Source organism: Schistocerca cancellata, chromosome 1 (genome assembly GCF_023864275.1).
Source record: "Schistocerca cancellata isolate TAMUIC-IGC-003103 chromosome 1, iqSchCanc2.1, whole genome shotgun sequence".
In the NCBI taxonomy this organism is placed as follows: Eukaryota; Metazoa; Arthropoda; class Insecta; order Orthoptera; family Acrididae; genus Schistocerca; species Schistocerca cancellata.
This window is the reverse complement of record NC_064626.1, coordinates 279,175,726-279,200,422: the sequence shown is the minus strand read 5'-3', so window position 1 is coordinate 279,200,422 and position 24,697 is coordinate 279,175,726.

The window sequence follows — 24,697 nt, the reverse complement described above, 5'->3', positions numbered from 1 at the left end:
TAAGGACATCACACACATCCATGCCCGAGGCAGGATTCGAACCTGCGAGCGTAGCAGTCCCGCGGTTCCGGACTGAAGCGCCTAGAACCGCTCGGCCACTATTCCGGCTGTGCGTTTCCCAGAGCAGCACATTTCTGAACTGTAGTTGTATGTACGTATGTATGTAAGTATGTATGTATGTATATATGTATAAAACCGATTACCTAGAAACGAGGATAGGCTTTCTCCCGCTGTAGCCCTCGGTGATTCACAACCTCACCACAGGCTACAGCAGTCCAGCCACCCCACCACCGCCCCACACTATTGTGCCGTTCGGCCCTCAGTGGACAACCCGGTAACTTCTCGTACCAGACGAGTGTAACCCCAGATGTTTGCATGGTAGAATAATTATGGTGTACGCGTATGTGGGAGCGGTGTTTGGTTCAAATGGCTCTAAGTACTATGGGACTTAACATCTGAGGTCATCAGTTTCCTAGACTTAGAAATACTTAAACCTAACTAACCTAAGGACATCAAACACCTCCATGCCTTAGGCAGGATTCGAACCTGCGACCGCAGCAGCAGCGCGGTTCCGGACTAAAGCGCCTAGAACCGCTCGGCCACAACGGCCGAATCGATGTTTGTGCAGCTATCGCCGACACAGTGTAACTGGGGCGGAATAAGGGGAAGCAGCCCGCATTCGCCAAGGTAAATTGAAAACCGCCTTAAAAACCATCCATAGGCTGGCCGGGACACCGGATCTCGACACTAATCCATCGGGCGGATTCGTGCTGGGGACCGGCACGCCTTTCCCACTCGTGAAGCAGCGCGTTAAACCGTGTGGCAAGCGGGACGGGCTGAAACTGCAGTTATTTGTGATTCTTCTTTTTAACTGTAAACGAGATTGTTGCACTTCTATAGGCCAGACATTATACGAATTTAAACGTTTAACTGTTTACATACAGACGAAGCGACGGGATGTGCATGGTACGGATAAAAATATGGAAACACCGCGAGAAATTCGTGCTTAAACATAAAAGCAGATTCTATCGTCTGCAGGTCGCTTTGAGGTACACTCCTGGAAATTGAAATAAGAACACCGTGAATTCATTGTCCCAGGAAGGGGAAACTTTATTGACACATTACTGGGGTCAGATACATCACATGATCACACTGACAGAACCACAGGCACATAGACACAGGCAACAGAGCATGCACAATGTCGGCACTAGTACAGTGTATATCAACCTTTCGCAGCAATGCAGGCTGCTATTCTCCCATGGAGACGATCGTAGAGATGCTGGATGTAGTCCTGTGGAACGGCTTGCCATGCCATTTCCACCTGGCGCCTCAGTTGGACCAGCGTTCATGCTGGACGTGCAGACCGCGTGTGACGACGCTTCATCCAGTCCCAAACATGCTCAATGGGGGACAGATCCGGAGATCTTGCTGGCCAGGGTAGTTGACTTACACCTTCTAGAGCACGTTGGGTGGCACGGGATACATGCGGACGTGCATTGTCCTGTTGGAACAGCAAGTTCCCTTGCCGGTCTAGGAATGGTAGAACGATGGGTTCGATGACGGTTTGGATGTACCGTGCACTATTCAGTGTCCCCTCGACGATCACCAGTGGTGTACGGCCAGTGTAGGAGATCGCTCCCCACACCATGATGCCGGGTGTTGGCCCTGTGTGCCTCGGTCGTATGCAGTCCTGATTGTGGCGCTCACCTGCACGGCGCCAAACACGCATACGACCATCATTGGCACCAAGGCAGAAGCGACTCTCATCGCTGAAGACGACACGTCTCCATTCGTCCCTCCATTCACGCCTGTCGCGACACCACTGGAGGCGGGCTGCACGATGTTGGGGCGTGAGCGGAAGACGGCCTAACGGTGTGCGGGACCGTAGCCCAGCTTCATGGAGACGGTTGCGAATGGTCCTCGCCGATACCCCAGGAGCAACAGTGTCCCTAATTTGCTGGGAAGTGGCGGTGCGGTCCCCTACGGCACTGCGTAGGATCCTACGGTCTTGGCGTGCATCCGTGCGTCGCTGCGGTCCGGTCCCAGGTCGACGGGCACGTGCACCTTCCGCCGACCACTGGCGACAACATCGATGTACTGTGGAGACCTCACGCCCCACGTGTTGAGCAATTCGGCGGTACGTCCACGCGGCCTCCCGCATGCCCACTATACGCCCTCGCTCAAAGTCCGTCAACTGCACATACGGTTCACGTCCACGCTGTCGCGGCATGCTACCAGTGTTAAAGACTGCGATGGAGCTCCGTATGCCACGGCAAACTGGCTGACACTGACGGCGGCGGTGCACAAATGCTGCGCAGCTAGCGCCATTCGACGGCCAACACCGCGGTTCCTGGTGTGTCCGCTGTGCCGTGCGTGTGATCATTGCTTGTACAGCCCTCTCGCAGTGTCCGGAGCTAGTGTGGTGGGTCTGACACAACGGTGTCAATGTGTTCTTTTTTCCATTTCCAGGAGTGTATTTAAGCACGAACGGCACGCGTGCAGTGCTCTCAACACGTTTGATGTGTCGGTGTTGCGTGTAATTCCGTGCATTGTGTTGGGGCTAAGTGCATTCGAAAGGGGGAAAATTTGTCGCACTCGTACTATAATCAGTTCCGTAACCAAAGGAGCCGGAGTGTTTGGAGTTTCACGAGGCCTAATATCGAATATTTATACTGCTTGCAAGAAAAGCGGAAAAACTTCATCCGCTACGTCACAACGCCGAGGAATGGGTGTGTTGAGTGATCGTGACAGATGGACATTACGAAGTATTGTGATGAATAATAATACGACAGCTGCCAAAGACACTGCTGAACTGAATGTCTCCATTGTGAATCTCTTCAGTACCAAAACAACACGCAGCTCCATGGGTAGGTAACTGCAGGGCGAGCTGACATATTTGTCATTCAAGTGCTCGTAACCGGAAAATGTGGCTCCGATGCCATTGAGCCTGCACTGTGAAGCGATGGAAGGAAGTAATTTGTTCGGCTGACTCTTGTTGTCCACTGTATCGAACTTCCAGCCGAGTTTACGCCTCAAGAGTAAAACATGGTGGAGGTTCGGTGAGGCCTTGGGCAGGAGTATCTTGTTATTTGGTGGGCACCATGGCTACTCCGTAATATGGCGCTATTACCAAGGACTGTGTGACCATTTTGGCTGATCGTGACCATCCTATGCTACAGTGTTTGTTGTTCAGTGGTTATGCTGTGTTCCAAGACGACAGGGCCCGTGTTCACACACCTCCCACCGTCCATGACTGGTTTTGTCAACATGACGACGAATTGTCACATCTCACCTTTCCACCACAGTCACTATATATGCTATTGAATTTTGGTGGACTACTTTAGGGTGAAGGTGCTTTTTCACTACCCATTCCTAAAATTTTACCTGCTCTTGCCTCTATACTGCAGGAGGTATAGTCAACATTCCCTTAATATTCCCTTAAGTACGATACAGAACCTTTCTTTTTCCATTCCGAGAAGCGTGGAAACTTGAATGTCAACGTTTTTCATACACCCTACGGGCAATAGGAAATAGTTGAGTTTTAAGTGTTTCCACATTTTTCCCCACCTCCTGTAGGTTTCAAAGGCACATCTGCGGAAAGAGCGTAATTTACAAAAAAATATTTGAAACTTAATAAATAAATAAAGTATTAATTAAAAATTAAGCACTAAGAACGGTTGTGTCGACTGTAGGAGACATCCGCAGAAACAAATGTAGAGTACGTCTCTCATCTGTTTTGGTAAAGGAGACGGCAACTTTTGGTTTTAGATTACGGCAGATTTGTACGACACAACGCCATTATTATTTATATTTTGTAGAGGCGACATTCTACTAGGCTTACTCGCATATTGTTGCAAACGATAACACATTTAATGTAAGTCTTATTGTAAATTTAGTGTGTATGTGGGATTACTGAATATAGTGATATTGTTTAATATTTGTCTCATTTTATGTTAAAAGTTATTCTCACCTGCGTCTTGACATGGCAAAAGATTCCGTGTTCATTAAATGCACATAAATAGTCCAGTACGAACAACTTGTTAGGTAAGTAAATGTTTTCGAAGTCGTATAAAAGAGGTATTTATTTCAAGAGTTACCCACACACGAGTAAAGGAATCAGAATGAACACTTACACAGAAAGCCTCCGCTCAGCGCGCATAACACAAGTAATGTATTTAAAAACTATATTTGTTTAAGAAATTACTTAATTATTTCAATACAGTGGCTCACTCCCTAGCATTTATCCATGTATTATCCCGTCAGAACTAATTAACATGGGTCTCACAGTAAACGTGCCAAGGAAACTACGTGAATACTCTTTGGCAGTGGTGGGTACTGCGGGTGTACGCAAGTGCCGTCAAAACTGGTCGTGTGACAGAACACAGACATTTTCAGCATACATCAGTGGTGGTACTCTTTCTCAGATTTTCTCAGACTGCTCTTAATGAGTCTGGTTTTCGCGCTGAGTGGTGAGCTGAATAGAGTTTTGGATTTCGAGACATTGTGTAATTGGACGCCAGTCCAAGTTAAGATTAAATAATTGAATTTTCGCTTTGTTCTCATTACACTCATTAAATTATGCTGTGCAGTTCTTTTATAAACCAAAATTTAGTTACTGTTTACATTATTTGTTTCAAGGGACATAACTCATTAAATTTTTAAAAAAAATTTTTGAAAGTTACTACCAGTTCAAAGTTTTAACGGTTAACACGAGTGATATTACATAACTATTTGTCATGTGACAATGAATGCAATATTGTTTTATTAAGAGCTGAAAACGCTAGCATAGATGTTACGTTCGCTGCTTTCATTTTAGACGAAACATATGCAGAGCTTGCAGCCTATACAGTCACTAATTTCTAACACAAAGCAATTCGGGGGTGAGTCAGTACTCATTCGAGAAACGGACATTTAGTTTTCATAACTCATTGAAGGAATAATGGAAAACATGAAATAACCATACTAGGTGCAAAGTGGTTTGAGAGTGACCAAAACGAATTTGGATTATTGGAAACAATGATACACCAAGCAACCTCCGTCTGACAGTATATCGCCTTGCGGGATATAGGTGCAAATGAAATCTCTTGTGCCTTCCGAGAGGACGATGGTGCTAAGGGCAATGACACAAATACTGCAGTGGGGCTCCTGTACGACATAAACACATGAAGATACCCCAGCCTCCTGATTTACACATGCTCTAAAGGCAGTGCTATTGCAAAGAAAGCGATGAAAGGCATACGGAATGTTAACAACTGAGGCTCGCTAATAATTATGGGGACTGAAACCCCAAATACTGATTGATAACCTGCATCTACCTCGGTATAACTATGCTCTTGGTCCACTTCGCAAATAATGTCCGGTCTGATCCAGATCCTAAACCACTCGAAGTAACTTATATATTTAAGTACAGATTTACATCGTCATGTCAGTCATCTTTTAATCAAACACAATGGTCATTTGGTCATATTTGACCTGTGTACTTTTTCGATGTTAGATCTAAAGAACTATGCGGGTTTAACGCTTGTTGCGTTAAAGAAGTACATAATAACCATTTAAATAAGCTGTCTTTCCTGATAGAAATGTTATGTCTAGTGACCTGGCACCTTACCACTCCGAGTTCCTCGCTTGTTATAGTATTTCGCTGTTCCTCTGTGCATACTTTTTTTGCGGTAAGAATGTAATGAAGGTTTTGTCTGATAACGAGTGTTAACAGCGCATCTTTATGCGCGTCACTTCAGCTAAATGTAAGTTTTATCTGGCCGAGGTGGCCGAGTCGTTCTAGGCGCTCAGTCCGGAACCGCGTGACTGCTACGGTCGCAGGTTCGAATTCTGCCTCGGGCATGGATGTGTGTGATGTCCTTAGGTTAGTTAGGTTTAAGTAGCTTTAAGTTCTCTGGGACTGATGACCTCAGAAGTTAAGTCCCATAGTGCTCAGAGCCATTTGTTAAGTCCCATAGTGCTCAGAACCATTTGAACCAATTTTGTAAATTTAATTACACTTGTTTCACAGCTGAATTTATGAAATTACGTACTGGTGTTATTTAAAATATTAACACGCCATCGCCGTGGTACTATTTTACTTTGTTTATCGCTACTTCCCTATGATGAGCTATAACATTTCCTTGAGTGTATATTAATTGGTGTCACTGCTGAGAAACATATCTGGCAAAAGACTAGTAATCTCGAGGAAGATATGACGCTCATTCCATGTAATACCGCCTCCAGCCATGCCTCAATTCGACGAGGAAGAGCGTCCACAACTTTCATCATAAATGAGATATCCAGCTGCAGCCATTAATAGAAAACGCAAAGGGGCGTAATGCGAGAATGTCAGCTGTCACATCCCACCCGCTGTTTTAAATATTCCCAGGTACTTCCATGGGATTGATATGGGATGACTGAGCGAGTCAGTCGAGCAACAGTATGGTACCGTAGTAGTCATCAAAAATACGTAGGCTTACAGCCCTGTGAGCACTGCTATTCATTCGAGTGGTAATATACACAGCATGTTCACCATGAAGTTGAAGGTTGGGCAGAACTTCATTAACAATAACTGTTTACTTGTACATCCTGTTCCATTTGAACATCATGTAACCTGAATGAGACGGCTTTAACTAGTCTAGGTCACAAGGTGCGGTTAACCACCTCTTTCGGTCGTTGGTGTACTCTGTGTCTGTTATTATTTGAAAAAAATACGTAGTCGTGACTCTTGGGAAACACTACACGACCTCAGTCAGCTAGTCTCAAGTTTGTGTGTCGTTTGATCCATTGAAGACTTGCAGTATGGTTTAGTGCTGCGAGCTCTCGTCTTTTGGATGTACAAGACACCAAATAATTGCAATATTCGCACTTTTCGTTCTGAAACATTTACAACAATCAAAGCGCAGGCTTATTGGCCTTTTTGAAATTCGAAATTAATCACTGACATGCTTGTTATTTCAACAAATAAGTATGAACCAAAGTTAATATAGCGGGCACATACTGACAATAAAACCACTATTGCTGAATGTCTCCCTTAAGTTTGAGAATTCTGATTTCATGCTGAGATAGTTAGCCACGCCCCTTTCTGTGGTCGCAGGCTGTTATAATTCATCATGTACATATCCCACTTCCGAGAGAGAGAGAGAGAGAGAGAGAGAGAGAGAGAGCAGTTCATACATTTTGGATATTTGGATCTAATTAAAGTCCGCTATGTCAACAGACGACTTAGTTAGAAAGACGTATTAATCGCATGTCATCGACTATTTTTGAGAAACAGTGAAGTGATCAGGCATTATTTTGGAAGGCGTGGAGCTCGATTGCTGCCGACAACGAGAAGCGTTGAATATATGATATATATGATTTCGTGAGGAATTTGATTTTTTTTTTTTTTTTTTTTTTTACGCACTGTTAAGATACATAGGCCTATGAGTTTCCTGCTGCAAGGCGTATTGGAAGATTTGACAACACAAGCTTTCAGAATTAACTTTCCTTTCTACATTTTGCATCCTAGCTTCCCTACAACGTTCAAGCTTCTGACATAATACGCACCATCTCGTAGACGGTCTTTTTCTCATGGTCATCTCCCCCCTTGGCAGTTTCCTCCCACAAATCCGAATGTGGGACTATTCCGGAGACTTCTACCAATGGAGTGATCACCGAGACAAAAACGTAGGTCAAGAAATTCTAAAACTGTTTGTCCTCAACATACTCTGACCTCTTGTGAAATGAAATCTGCAATAGACAGATACATTGTCAAAACCGTATTCAATAACCCATCACACCGACTAAGTGATAAAAAATACCCAATAACATGTAAATCGATATCTAAAATCAAACCAGCTCAGCGACGATATAACACATTAACTGTTCGCGATCTCAACTAGATCACCAGTCATCTGTCTTTCCCAGGCGACTGATACACGCGATATCTAAATGGTGATTTTCCTCTGCACCATCTCACCACCTAACCAATAATGACCATAGGAAAAACAGTTTTTTGACAATTATATTACGATATTAACAATTAAATATTTGTTCTTATGTGGTCTTCGCTGCGTCGTTTAGTGGCCAGCTAGATGAGATGGGATCTCTTTCACGGTCAGCTGTTGGCTTCTGCTGCCGACGCATGGAGGTTCTTTGCCGCAACTTGTTCGCACATTCAAGGGCGGAAGATTGCTTGCTGTTCTACTACATATTAACATACAGTTATACTAGTTATACAGCATTAATAAAGGTACGACACACTTCTTAGTTTTAACGTCTTTCTAACTCTGAATTAATATGTTGAAACGATAAAGCAACCGCGATGACACCCGAAATGGTTCCCGGGTTAGATTCCCAGCGGGGTCAGGGATTTTCTCTGCCTCGTGATGACTGGGTGTTGTGTGCTGTCCTTAGGTTAGTTAGGTTTAAGTAGTTCTCAGTTCTAGGGGACTGATGACCATAGATGTTAAGTCCCATAGTGTTCAGAGCCATTTGAACCATTTGAACCACACCCGAAATTTTCTGTTCCGTCACACATTACAGCTACATGAAATTGCTTGTTTTTCTCACGATGATCATCAGTGAGAATTCGTAACGTCTGTAGCAGTTGGCTAACGAGTTAACGATGCTGGTAGAACCAGCTAATGTTTGTAGAGGAGAGTAAAAACACACTTTGATAGCTCCCGCTTACTATCATTATATCCATGAGAGGAGCGGTATCCACAGTTTCATTCTTAAATGGGCAATCCCTGATAACTCCTTTAGATAGGCCTTTACCCATTGTGCAGACTTGTTTTACTTTAATTCACTTCATCCGATCACTGTAGGTCACCACAGACAGAATCTATAGCATTTGTAAATATACTAAATTATTCAACCCACTCCTCACACTACCCCCCATTCTTGACTTTTTCTCTGAGTCATCAGTCTTTTGACTGGTTTGCTGCAGCCTCTTCGTTGATACTGATAATTATAATCCTCGTGGGACCTGTTAATGGTTTAGGTTTTATTGTCAACGTTCCTAAACTAAGAATACTAGAGCGACCCGTAGAGGGCAAAAACTGTAGAGGAAGACAGAGTTTGGAATATATGCAGCCAATAATTGAGGACATGCGTTCCCAGTGCTACAGTGGGACGAAAAGATTGACATGTGAAAGGAATTTGTGGCTACAAAATGAAAGAGTATTCTAGAATAAATTATGTGTTCCGTATTATCGTTTACAGAACGCTGATTTTGATGCGAATTCCGTCCTAGTATAAAGTTCCAGAAATGAAAATACAAAACTAATTACATTTTGTACTGATCCTCTCACACTTTCAGCAACCTTTAGATTGGAACTCAGGATATAGGAAGAAATACGCTTGTAATTAACTAATAACCAGTTTGTAAAAGCGCACGGTGTTTAATGGTATTGAATGCTCGTTCAGATATTAAGCTGTTCAATTCGTTTAGGACACTGAAAATTCACGCCTATGACTGCAAATAACGCCCCACTCAATTTAAACCCTTCGAAACAAAGCGTCAGCTCTGAGTAGAAAATTCGAAATAACCGTAGACGTCATCTACAATAACATACTCCTTTACCGATTACTCCAGTTTCTCATATAATAACTATTACACAATCAACGAAGATAACGAAATTCTCGGTATGCATGACTTCACATCACTAGATCTGACCATAACGTCCTCTATACTCGTGCAAATTCATTCCCAGGAGCAAAGCTTGCGCATGATCTGTGATGGCCGAATAACTCAGTAGCCTATCAGAATCATACTTAAACACATACAACAGGAAAATCTTTCTCTTGCCATCAACCCCAGTTTCTATATCAGTTTCCACGAAAATCCCAACTAATGCAATACAAAAAGTAATAAAAAATGGTTCAAATGGCTGTGAGCACTATGGGACTTAACATGTATGGTCATCAGTCCCCTAGAACTTTGAACTACTTAAACCTAAGTAACCTAAGGACATCACACTACACCCAGTCCTCACAAAGCAGAGAAAATCCCTGACCCCGTCGGGAATCGAACCCGGGAACCCGGGCGCAGTAATAAAAACAAAAATAACCTTACCTATGCATGTCTGACGAACCAAAGTAAAAAGTACATTACTATATCACAGAAAACTGGATACTGGACAAATGTCATTCTCCCACACACATGACTTACAACGTTACTATGATTCACATACGTAGGGGAATATAATAACTGTAAAGAATAAGGTTCTCACTGCTTTATTAGTATAGTGTTTACTTTAGTTCGTCAGACGAGTAAAGAAGAGGTCTGTCTTCTCTATTTTCATGACTTTCTAGAATTTATTCGTTTGGATCTTTGTGAAAATTGATTTAGTAACTAGAACTGGTTTAAAAAAGTGGGATTACTAGCTTTATGAGTTGCAGTAGGATTATGATTGGGTACTATGTTATTTATTCAACGTATTTAAATAAATAAATAGGACGAATAACACAGAAGAAAATCAGCATCTGATTTTAGCTCATACAACCAGGTATTCTCCCTGCATTAATAATTAGATATAGTGAATTATTTAAGTATAAAGTATTTAGCTAAATTTCTTAACTGAATTTTACACAGAACAGATTAACATATCAGGAAGCTGTTTACATTGCAAAGTATTAAATTTGACGCTTTAGGTGACTTTGTTTATTGGCATTTCAGAATTTACCTAATAAATTTAACTAAAATTGGTAATTCTGTAAGCTGCTACCACTGCCAAAGGCTGCTCAATGTTTCATAACTGCTGAGGTGGTAAAAACAATTTTTCCCTGTTAACATCAGGCGTGCAGCTTGGCTTGTTGAACCTGCCTCCTTACACGTAAAATTTGTTACTCCCATTTTTTGAAAGCGTTCTTTGGGGCCATAAGTCATGACGTGTGACAGGGGAGATCATATCAGATTCTGTACTAGCGAAACAGTCGTGTATTGCTGCGTCGTAGACCCTCTAAATTATTCTTTGAAATGGGTGTGTTTTTTACTTGCAGAAGCAAATTTAAGATTGGATCTACTCTCTGTTTTTCTGGTTTTCCAACGTCGGCTTTTAGAAGTTTCAGTGTACTGAAGAGTAATCGATTCATCCTTTTATGTTCCATCTATCAGCCAGCTAAACATATCTGTATAACAATTACAGTTGATTGCACGGGTGCCCGAGACTTACGTGTATGCATTGCGCCCACGTAAATAAGGCAACATCATTAACATTCGAGTTTTGCCCCCTCTCCTCCTCTTCATTCCATAACCACCTACAAGAACTCAAATATTGCATTGTGCTAAATAGAACCTGTATTAAACTTGTCAAATATCTGATCGTCTCTCCACACCGTCGGACTGAGAGCATCTCTAGCGGCAGCATGATACATCTCTGAATATGGTGTCACAGGAAGACTGGGAAACATTGAGGAGTACTTCAGGAACGATGATTTGAAGCAAGTAAATGCATGCTGACATATGATCTATATTGAATGTTTTCCGAAGCAGAACGCATTTAACGTACATTTTTGTTTAATGTTTGTATCTTTGAATTCATTGTGAGCTTTACAGGAGTGCAACACTTAGGAAATATAGTATGCATTTTACAAAGTATCAGTTGACATGGGGACAAGTTATTCGCATGTTAAGTGAGCGATACACGTGTTCCTTGGACAATGGTATATGCAGAAAATGGCCGTGTGCAGATTGCAGGACTATGCTGCACCATTTGGGCATTTTGTTGCCCTTCCTTCACGTATTGTTGAACTCCACGTTTAGGAGAAAAATGGGATCTTGGAAGAATACTTATTTCCAGCAATGTGTGGAAAACACTGGTAAACATCTACCATCAAGAAATGGACACATCGGAATGGACACTACCACCACAACAAACAATGCGATCAAAAGTATCTGGACCCCTGAATGAAAATAATCTACAAGTTCGTGGCGCCCTCCATCGGTAATGCTGAAATTCAGTCTGGTGTTGTCCCACCCTTAGCCTGGATGACAGCTTCCACTCTCGCAGGCATACGTTCAATCAGGTGCTGGAAGGTTTCTTCGGGAATAGCAGCCCATTCTTCACGGAGTGCTGCACTGATGAGAGGTACCGATGTCGGTCGGTGAGGCCTGGCACGTAGTCGGCGTTCCAAAACATCCAGAAGGTGTTCTATGGGATTCAGGTCAGGCCAGTCCATTACAGGGATGTTATTGTCGTGTAACCACTCCTCCACAGGCCGTGCACTACGAACAGGTGCTCTATCATGTCGAAAGACGCAGTCGCCATCCTCTAATTTCTCCTCAACAGTGGGAAGCAAGAAGGTGCTTAAAACATCAGTGTAGGCCTGTGCATTGATAGTTCCACGCAAAACAACAAGGGCTGCAAGCCCACTCCATGAAAAGCACGACCGCACGATAACCGCACCGCTTCCGAATTTTACTGTTGGCACTACACACGCTGGCAGATGACGTTCACCGGGCATTCGCCGTACCCACACCCTGCCATCGGATAGCCATAATATGTACCGTAATTGCTCACTCCACGCAACGTTTTTCCACTCTTCAACCGTCTAATGTTTACGCTCCTTAGACCAAGCGAGGCGTCGTGTGGCATTTACCGGCGTGATGTGTGGCTTATGAGCAGCCTCTAGATGATGATATCCAAGTTTTCTCACTTCCCGCCTGTCATAGTACTTGCAGTAGATCCTGATGCAATTTGGAATTCCTGTGTGATGAGCTGGGTAGGTGTCTGCCTGTTACACATTACGACCCTCTTCAACTGTCGGCGGTGTCTGTCACTCAATACACGAAGTCGGCCTGTACTCTTTTGTGCTGTACGTGTCCGTTCTCGTTTCCGCGTAACTATCACATCGGAAACAGTGAACCTAGGGATGTGTATGAGTGTGGGAATCTCGCGTACAGACGAATGACACGCGTGACACCCAATTACGTGACCACGTTCGAAGTCCGTGAGTTTTCTTGGAGCGCCCCATTCTGCTCTTTCACGATGTCTAATGGCTACTGAGGTCGCTGATAGGGAGTACCTGGCAGTAGATGGCAGCACAATGCACCTAATATGGAAAACGTATATTTTCGGGGGTATCCGGATGCTTTTGATCACATAGTGTATCTTCATACTCTTTAGTATAGTTGCCGCCTCGAAAATAAGCATCTTATGGTCATCTGACCATTCAACTTTGCCAGTTAGCGTAAATTTCACATGTTAGTCAAGGTTCCGAAAAAAATATGAGGTATGTGTACTTTTAGTCTCGAATACGTAGGAGTACCGGTACTTTCCAAAAGCCAGGTATGGCCATCTGCCACAAAAAAGCAAAATAAAATAAATAAACAAAACCTAACGTTACGTGGGATTTTGAACGATATGACTTTTTATTCCAACCTGCGGAAAAATAATCACTGTCATATGTAGACTGAAAAAATATGTGACCAGTCTCAAAATTTATACAGGCATGTCATATATATATATATATATATATATATATATATATATATATATATATATATATATATATATATATATGCCTGTTTTCACAGCAATATATATGTATATATATATTGCTGTGAAAACAGAAACTTATTCCGACATAAAAAGATAAAATATTGTAACTGGTGTAAATCTGTCCTGTCTGTGTTACGAAAAATGTTGTCGATGATGAATTTGCATTCTGTTTAACCTTGTAGAAAATTACAGTGGGATGTTGTTAAGGAAACTATAAAGTAAATTTTGGTAACATCTGACACATCGTTATTGTATCGTAATGCGTTTTATTTACGAGAGCGTCAAAAAAATGGCTGAGCACTATAGGACTTATCATGTGAGGTCATCAGTCCCCTAGAACTTAGAACTACCTAAACCTAACTAACCTAAGGACATCACACACATCCATGCCCGAGGCAGGATTCGAACCTGCGACCGTATCAGTTGCGCGGTTCCGGACTGAAGCGTCTAGAACCGCTCGGCCACCGCGGCCGGCAGAGTGCGTCATTGGACGACACCGTCCGTGTGCTTTTATGCCGCTGCCAGGATTTTTGTTTCGACTGCTATCCTTTCTACGAGCCAGAATATTCCGTGTATCGAGAAAAAATTTTTATCTGCTATTCTTACTGACCTTTCGTCACTGCACCCACCACAAAAATTTCCAATATGCACGATACAAAAGTAACTGCAGGTACTCAGGGCAATATTTCCGTTGAAATGTGTTTGTGGGCATTGTTTTCTGAAACCAGAGTTTTATCGAAGTATACTTCAACAGTTTTATCCTAAGCACACAGCAAGCGCATTGCACGCAAAGCTTCGTTCTTGCGGTTGCAGTGTTCTTGCATTCCGTTAGCTCTTTTCGTACATCGCTACATTTTATAAATCAAAAACCAAATGGGCGGAGAAGTCAAAGAACGGAGGTCTCTGAGCCAGAATAATTAATTTTTTGTCGGAGATCGTCGTGTCTTTTATACGTTCTTCTGTCGTAAAGTCGATGTACTGTCCTGTGCACTAACATTTCGTCAAAATCGTCAAATTCAGTGAATTTCACTTTTACTTTTATATCCCTCTCTTGGAGAATCAAAACGTTTGCTCACATCTCATATAGAGATTCTGTCGAAGTAAATGCACTGTTAATATTAAATACTACATGGAATGAACTCTAGGCTCTGTTTTCATTTTATGTACTTGCGCAAATTTATATTATTCGTACTTCTTCATTGTTGGGTAAATCAGTAAGAAAAAAAAACTTCAGTACATTTGGCGCAACGATTTTAGATTTTTTCGAATGTGTTTCTGCTCATTACGCACACAGTTCGGAGCAGGAATACACATCGGCCGTTACTCCTGCATTTCGATCACTACATAACACGGCTGTGCACTGTTCCACAGAAGACAGAAACAAAACGTGAACACACGATATCGCATGGAAACATTGAACAATCTGCTGGCGCTTACATGCTGGACTATTAACAACATGTATGTGTCAACAAAGCTATCATCCGGGTGAATCACGGCTCTTAGGACCCGAGGACTGCCGGCAGAATAGGTGACTTTGAGTTGTCTATTTTCGTGACGGCCACTTTAGTGTAAGTATCTGGCATTTTAGCCATTGCGTGCACAGACTAAATTGACCGGTTCTTCTCTCTGACATTCTCAGTCCCTCACACTGCTTCATTCACAACGCATAATGGACCACTGCGTGTTCAGAGGACTAGTTTAATGGCAGAAAAACATCCCGAGTAAGGAGGCTGAGCTACAATAAAACGTCAAAGAGGTTGGATGGGTAAGACACATACATGCGCACACTAGCCCATAATCGAAAGTAAGTTGAATGTGTTCTACTTCGGAAACCACTCAGAGTAGTGTATACTTTTATCTCTATATGAAGCGTTTTGTTTTAAATGATTGTTCCTGTCATATTCCTGAATATTGACCATCCAGCCTGTAACACACTCCACATTATGCATCCATTTGTTGCACAACATAAGTCAGCATTGCACTTACTCAAGATAAACCAGTTTCTACAGTTAATAATACCATGCGTTTATGGCTATCCCAGAAATTAGCTAAGCTTATTTTTATCCATACAAATCCAGTTTACAAGCATGCTATCTAGACTGTGACCATACAACTACTAATGTTTTTGTGGTTTTTAATCAGAGGTAAAGTCAGAACACTAACTTCATAGAATCTTATCCTACTACATACTACATATGCTTATGTGACGTAAGGTATCCCAATTTAAAAGCAACTACACTCTGATTCATTTACTTGGTATGTATGCAAAAATCTTAATTAATGGGTTTATGCTGCCTAGACTGCCCTCGTTCCATTATTTCTCTTCTATTACTTTTTATTTTCGTACGTCGAATAGTGTTGCAAACATTCCACTTGGTAGCTACCCTTTTCTATATTCATTTCACATGATGACAGACACATAGGTCTATTTTATCCTAAGTGCTGCTGTGTAAGTCTCATCAACTTCCCACAAGGCATGTGCTAGCTGCAGCTGTGACATATCATGGTTACCTCATGTAGTCTTTAAATTACACAACGCATTATTAATGGTGAACGCATAGTACCACTCACATCTAATGCATTGCTTAAGGTTGAGATATTATAAGCGTACAGTGAGCATTCTACGTTTTTACCAAGATATGAGGCTAAAAGCAATGTGAAAGCGGTTTCGCTCATGTCTGGAATCCTGCCAAAATTTTTTCACTACCTGCGTAAAAAGATCACATTCGAGAGATGTTTTTTCCAGTGGTCCCAGAACGACCAGTGCCGAAAGCATAACTTTTCTCATTATATCTGTATGAAGTGTCAATTGTTCTCATATGCAAGTATAGTCCCAGCGCTGACGAACTTCTGCTATATTTAAGTATACAGGTAACAAAAGCTGTACACAAACATCCAGCATGTAAACGCTTACTGCACCCACCTGCCGATCCCAATGGGCCCGAAGTATGAGACTGAAAGTTAATACATCTAAAATAAAATTAGTTTCACTCGCTTACTTAGTTCAATGAATCTCTTTGCCCGAGCCCCCTTCCCCCTGTCAATCCTTAACGATACAGAATTATCTTTGCCTGTATTTTCGTGAATGATTCTGAACCTTCAATTAGACTGGAATAAACACACGACTGCTGTCTGTGAAAACGTGCCGGCATATTCCGAGCACTAGGGAAACATAAAAACAGTATTTTCCCTTGAACTTAAAAATAAAGACCAGTGCTCAAAATTGTTTGTTATGGCGATGCTGTTCTTCAAAGACTTTCACACATATCAGAGCGGCTGAAACTATCGATGAACACTTTTGTGTGACAGATTATAACAATAGTTTCTTCGGCTACTTCACAGCGATTTATTGTCATGGTCACGTGCAGATATTCGTGGAGACAGTCAGATACTCCGTGTATTCTGCCGTAAGTTGAATCATTTCTGTCCCTCTTATTTATCTTCACATCTAACACTACTACCTGAACTGTGTAGTAGAAATATTCGGACTCAATAAAGATAAATATTACTTATAACATTCTACAGGGTGATATTTTATGGTGTATACAAACTCTAGAGATTGATCGTTGAGAGGATACAGAACAAAAAAGGTCAAATGAACAACGGAAAGGTATGGTTTCCACGCTGCAGACCACTTATTCAGTTATATATTGTTACAGAGACTGCGGTCTAATACGTTCTGTACCACGCAGACACAGCTACAGTACGTGCAGAAAATGGTTTCCATGCGCCTCAATGCATGCGTGTACGTGCCTTAGCATGTGCTGTCTCACACGTTCACATCGACCAGGCTGCATCCGACCCGTGTCGAAGGCAGCATGAATACGCTGCTCCAGTGTCTCCACATGTCAAATGGTCTCTGCAAACACAATATTTTCGAGATGCCCCATAACCAGAAACCGCATGGTTTCAGAACCAATGAACGAGCAGGCGATACAATTATACCCCTTCGTCCGGTCCATCTACCAGGGAAGACACAGATGATATACTCTACTGGCCATTAAAATTGCTACAGCACGAAGATGACGTGATACAGGCGCTAAATTTAACCGACAAGAAGATGATGCTGTGATATGCAAATGATTAGCTTTTCAGAGAATTCACACAACGTTGGCGCTGGGGTCGACACCTACAACGTGCTGACATGAGGAAAGTTTCCAACAGATTTCTCATACACAAACCGCAGTTGACCGGCGTTGCCTGGTGATACGTTGTTGTGATGCCTCGTGTAAGGAGGAGAAATGCGTACCATCACGTTTCCGGCTTTGATAAAGGTCGGATTGTACCCTATCGCGATTGCGGTTTATCGTATCGCGACATTGCTGCTCGCGTTGGTCGAGATCCAATGACTATTAGCAGAATATTGAATCGGTGGGTTCAGGAAAGTAATACGGTACGCCGTGCTGGATCCCAATGGCCTCGTATCACTAGCAGTCGAGATGACAGGCATCTTATCCGCATGGCTGTAACGGATCGTGCAGCCACGTTTCGATCCCTGAGTGAGCAGATGGGGACGTTTGCAAGACAACAACCATCTGCACAAACAGTTGTTCGACGTTTTCAGCAGCATGGACTGTCACCTCGGAGACCATGGCTGCTGTTACCCTTGACGCTGCAGTACAGACAGGAGCGCCTGCGATGGTATACTCAACTACTAACCTGGCTGCAAAAATGGCAAAACGTCATTTTTTCGGATGAATCCAGGTTCTGTTTACAGCATCATGATGGTCGCATCCGTGTTTGAAGACATCGCTGTGAACGCACATTGAAAGCGTGTAATCGTCATCGCCATACTGGCGTATCACCCGGCGTGATGGTATGGGGTGCCATTGATTACACGTGTCGGTCACCTCTTGTTCGCATTGACGGCACTTTGAACACTGGACGTTACATTTCAGATGTGTTACGATCCGTGGCTCTACCCTTCATTCGATCCCTGCGAAACCCTACATTTCAGTAGGATAATGCACGACCATATGTTGCAGGTCCTGTACAGGCCTCTCTGGATACAGAAAATGTTCGACTGCTGCCCTGGCCAGCACATTCTCCAGATCTCTCACCAATTGAAAACGTCTGGTCAATGGTGGCCGAGCAACTGAATCGTCACAGTAGGCCAGTCACTACTCTTGGTAACTGTGGTATCGTGTTGAAGCTGCATGGGCAGATGTACCTGTACACGTCATCTAAGCTTTGTTTGACTCAATGCCCAGGCGTATCAAGGCCGTTATTACGGCCAGAGGTGGTTGTCCTGGATACTGATTTCTCAGGTTGTATGCGCCCAAACTGCGTGAAAATGTAATCACATGTCAGTTCTAGTATAATATGTTTGTACAATGAATACCCGTTTATCATCTGCATTTCTTCTTGATGTAGCAATTTTAATGGCCAGAAGTGTAAGTTCGGACGTTAGCGGCTAAGTGGGCTGGAGTACCATCATGTAACAGCCAAATAACCCTTTGAAACATCACTGGCACTACTTCCAGCTGGGGAGGCAAAGTCACCAGCAAGAAATGCCTATAGTTCCGCCCTGTCAGGCGATACAGAACGAAGACAGGCCCGCCAAATATTCCGGCCCATAAATTCCGGCTGCACAGATGCTGATGATCCCCTGTCACCATACCACTGAGGTTCTGCATACTATCCTACAGGCAACTGTTATGAAATTAGAAGATACCGCTCTCCATAAAGGTGACCTCGTCTGTGAATAAGATGGATGACACAACACGCGAAAAAGTAGTTTCCTGATGAAGAAACCAGTGACAAAACAGCTCCAAATATGGAAAGTCTGTCGCTAGTAAGCCTTGTACACGCTGTAAGTGATGGTAGTGACAACTGTCATGGATACTGTTGCACACGGTTGTGAGGCTTACCATGAACCGTTAGGCCAACTGCCTCGTACTTACACGGCGGTCGCCTTATACAGTGCTAATTTCCCTCCATGTCTGGTGTCCGAACATTTCGGTAACGTGCTTCGTGATTTCCTGCTTCCTGGAACGACCCTGTCTCAGACAAACGGCGAAACACTGTTGCAAACTATTGAATGCTATAGTTTTTGTCGGCGGAGATAGATGTTCTGATATCTTTGCTGCACGCCACCCGTTGCCATTTGCCTTTCCATAAGCAAACACCATGTCGGCAACTTCTTGTTTCGAATACGGAACCATTGACTACAAAGCTGTATCACATCCGTTGCCAGGTGAGTCAGCAAGGGAAGTGAATCAGACATAACATTATCAGTGACTATGGCAGGAAGCAGTGGTAGTGCATGACGTATGAGAAACAGAACCACACTCTAGAAGGGAACCATGCATACTGTAAATGTGGATGCAGGGTACAGTGCATATTCGACAGCAGTCACAGTAACAAAGTAGGATTGGATAAGTGGTCTCTAGCACGGAAACCATCAATTTTCGGACATAATGTCATTAGACCATTTTTGTTCCGCATCTTCTCATAGTCCGCAGCTCGGTCTAGCGGTAGCGTTCTTGCTTCCCCAGCACTGGGTCCCACGTTCGATTCCCGACGGGGTCAGAGATTTTCACCTACCCCGAGATGATTGGGTGTTGTTGTGTCGTCTTCATCATTCATCCCCATTACGGTAGGAGGAAGGTAACGGCAAACCACCTCCATTAGGACCTTGTCTAGCACGGCGGTGCGGGTCTATCGCTTCGTTCCCCTATGCTCTGGCAAGAAGAATGGGATTGTCACTAACAGTTGTATGTAGCTCACCCTATACGCCCTATCCCCCCCCCCCCCCACCCAAATTTTCCTTCTTCACCTTTCTCTCCCCCTTGCCTATAGAGTTCGCTATTTAAAATCACGTCCCTTCCCAGCAGTTACTATAGATTTGAATGCCGTTTCGGACTTCTGCTTTGTTATTATTCCTTCGGTTTATAACGTTATTAAACACTACTTGAAAAGTTATAAGGTAATTAATGTTATACTTAATTCATAATGTCTCCTCCTTTTGTTACTTTTTACTATTGTTGTTCACTGCTATTATTTATCTTTGTGATTATAATTCTCCTCATAGTAATATCTAACATGTACGTAATTGATCCATAAATTCAGAAGGAAATCGAAAATATTATATGATAGTTTTTATATGTCCCATGTAAGAGCGGACCTCAGTATGATAATGTTGTCAATCCAAATAAAATAATAGGTAAACAAAGTGTTAGTAGTATCGAAACGTGCTTGTACACGAAAAAAAGGAACAAACAAGGAAAAAAACTGTGCCTTTATTCAGATCGAGATCGGCACGATTATTTAAGAATTTAACTGATTGCTTCCTTGGATTTATAGATATGTAATGAACACTTCGCACTACTAATAACTAAGTGTAGTTTCAAAAAATGGTACAAATGGCTCTGAGCACTATGCGACTTAACTTCTGAGGTCATCAGTCGCCTAGAACTTAGAACTAATTAAACCTAACCAACCTAAGGACATCACACACATCCGTGCCCGAGGCAGGATTCGAACCTGCGAACGGAGCGGTCGCTCGGCTCCAGACTGTAGCGTCTAGAACCGCACTGCCACTCCGGCCGGCCTAAGTGTAGTTTAAATCACGGTTAAATCACGACCATGATGAAAGGAACTTAACTGTAATATGCAGAACTCATTTTAAAACGGCGTTTCAAAAGTCGCATTGCTATCGTGCAGCCATGAGAAGAGCTTTCAGACACACAGCGATGATTACAACGCTTCCCTCTCCCCACGCCCTCCTATCCCTCACCACCCTTTCACGTGTGGAACAATGGCTGCAGTGCCAGCTGCACAGACCGGCAAAGTGCTCCGTGATGACAATCAAAAAACGATGGCCATCCGTAATTCTACCCGGAAGCCAGACAACGCCTCCCGGTAACTATGGAAACGCCCACATGAGTCCATCGTTTTTGTGATGTCGCGAGAAAGAAGAGAGAGAGCTACGCGTTGGAGGGAAGCCGAATGCTGGGGATAATGACATTTAATGGAAGAGTATTTGTTGTTTCTCTTTGCGTCCAGGACTTATTGAATATAACTCTTATGTTGTAGAGGAGTTCAATAAGAATGGTATGTTTTGAAAGCAAGAATACGTGGATTTTTTCTTCCCCTTACAGTCTTGACCACGTCCGTGTTCTTGAGCTGTGTACGAAAGTGTTGGTCTCAGGCGCCTGCCGACCAGAGTGGCCGAGCGGTTCTAGGCGCTACAGTCTGGAACTGCGAGACCGCAACGGTCGCAAGTTCGAATCCTGCTACGGGCATGGATGTGTGTGATGTCCTTAGGTTAGTTAGGTTTAAGTAGTTCTAAGTTCTAGGGGACTGATGACCTCAGATGTTAAGTCCCATAGTGCTCAGAGCCAGGCGCCTGGGAGAATCAATCATTCTGCGGTCCAGAGAAGATAGCCCACTGTTTCCTGAATCCTGCTACACGTATTGTGGCGGTGGCCTACGAAGATAGCTCAAGGGAAAGTCATTTTCTTTGGATGGCCGGTGGCTTTCATCAGTGATGAACTTTTGAAAAGATCTGGTAGAGGTAGGAGTTTAACAGTTGAATGGCACTGGCAGGAGCAGGAAGTGGTCTACTGAAGTGTCTTCATTCAGCATCTGAATACGATTCCCTTAGAGTTTTGCCCAATATTAAAAGTCTGCAAAAATACGTCATAAATACTAAAAATTAAACGTTTATGTCAAGTGACGCAGTGGTACTTCCCTCAAGTTCAATATTTTCCATATATAAATTATTTTATAGTCTATGTCAAGGGCCACAACCTTCGTTCCGCGTCTAAAATGTCTGCAAAATACGTCAGCAACGTAGAAAATGCCATTTTTTGACAAGTGTCAAAATTTTACTGGCAAACATACAGACATAAACACACATTCGTCAAAAATGGTGCTTAACCATTTCGTTACCCCCCAATTCAAATCCGCGGCTCTATTTTCATGACTAAACACACACAGCTGAGAATGTATCATGCTAAGCAGGTAGGTAATCCTCATCCCTATGCCTAATTCAGACAGTATCGTGAAACTAACCTGATCAAACTTATGTCTGCAGGAAACACGTTTTGTTTAAAATACTGTGCTAAACGGGCAAGCACAACAAACAAATTGGCCATCTGAATATTTGTCAGATACTGGAAGAAAGCGATTATTGCCATTTTTTTGGTCTACGTGTGGTGGAAGACACAATGCACCCTTACATAAATATTTCCACAACTAAGTTGTTTTATAATGCTTGTCTAACATACTGAAGGGGTGCCGAGCGGAGAAAACTCTATTTTGTCAGGATGGTGTTGAGGTAAGCTGAGAGCCATTATTTGTTCGTTATGATTTACAGTTCGGTTTCTCCGCGTCAGCCTTGGATGACGACTAATCAGTGGGATGCCGCTGACTCCTGTTGTCATCGCGGCGCTTCCGGTCCGCAGGGCCGCAGCAGCAGTAATTCAGCCGAAGTCTGGTGGGCTGGCGTGTGGCAGGCAAAACCGTTGTGTAAGAGAATGGCCTCATACTGGGTTAGAGCGTCATCTGTCCTGGAGCAAAAGTTGATAATGACCAGAGCTGTTGGATGTCGTCTAGTAGATGATCCTGGCTCAATTGGAAAGGTCCAGTCTTGGCACCCAGAAGTACCTGCATTCGTAATCATGAATAGAGACTCTCACCTTGCAGTGTCGATCACGTTATTGCAACAAGCACTGCAAGATACAGTGGTTACGGTAGACCCCCAGTTGCCCCATGAGCGATGTTGTAGGCGAGAAATGTTAAATCCCATGAGTGGCAGGTTGTTGTTGCTTGGACCCTGTCATCTTGAGAGTAGTAATCAGTGTATTTATGATGTAATGCGTGGCTGACACTATACTGTAATAATCATTGAATGGAGAGCTTCGGTATGAGCGCCATTGATTCTAATGACCAGATGAATTCAGAGCTAGAGACATGGAGTATTTCTTGGGCTGGCAGAAAACTATGACAAGACACACTATTCGTTATGAGAAATTGTGGCACCCTTTTTACCAGCGGTCCTTGTTTCTGCTGTGTTTGCTTAAGAATTTGTTACAAGCTCTTAACAGCACTGTTAGGTCTCTGGAGGGTGTTGTCGCGTAACGTAACAGCAGCTAACGAATATATTCCAATCTCACTCTCACAGTGGAACATTCGCTGAATGTGTGACTTGTACCTGGTGATTGGTGCTCATGTAACGATCTGGGCTTTTTTGTGATTAAATCACAGTGTTGAATGCTTCTTTCTGCTGCATTGCTACGTCATCACCTCTACCTGGTGTTGCCTGTCGTTGTGCTAGCTCGAGTTTAAGAACAATGTTAATTTTTTACTCTTCTCTACTTTGTAGTGAGGCAATATTTACAGTGTACTATCATTTCAATCTGTCAATATTTTATTGCTCGTTCATAATAAATCAGCATTCTATCAGTAATGCTTCACGATATCAGGCATCATTTTAGTGTGTGTGTGTGGGGGGGGGGGGGGAGGAAGTAAAGACACTGCATCATGTTCTACGCTAGAGAATTTCATCCATGTTACTAAAAGCCTAATATAGATTTTTATTGAGATTTGAACTAAACACACTGGTGGTCAACTACAAAACCAATTTTCGATGAGTGCTGCAATATATATCAGTGGGAACTTTTTTACCCAGACTCTCAATAAAGTTTACAGCATGTGTTTCCTATGATCAGCTACTAAAAAAAAATGCATTTAGAAACACACACACAATATAGGTTAATGACAAATGAACTGACTAAACATGATTGTAGGAAGGAAGGAAACGTCTGAGGAGTTTTTAATGCGATGTACAATGAAGTGTATTTGTGCATGTGCTTGTTGAGCTTACAGGCGATCAGCGCCGAGATTCTCCGCACCCTTAGACACAATAAAAGAAACTAATGTGAAGAAATGTCTAAAATTATTGTCAGACAATGACGAGGAAACGTATAAAATGACGCTTACTCACTACCACACACTCGCATTGATCAACTCAACCACTCTATCCCACAGAACTTAATCCAACAGAGTAGATAGAAAAGCCCTACACATGGGATTAAAACAGATTTAAAATTAAAGAGACATAAAAACAAAATGCAGGGAAATGTGACTGGCTGACTACGCACAAAAATCGTCTGTGAACCAGTCACTCTGATAACATATTAAGAATACCTCCCTAAAATTTGCGGAAATAAGTTGAAGCCATCACAAAATTTTAAAACTGTAAAGAAATTCGTTTCAATTCA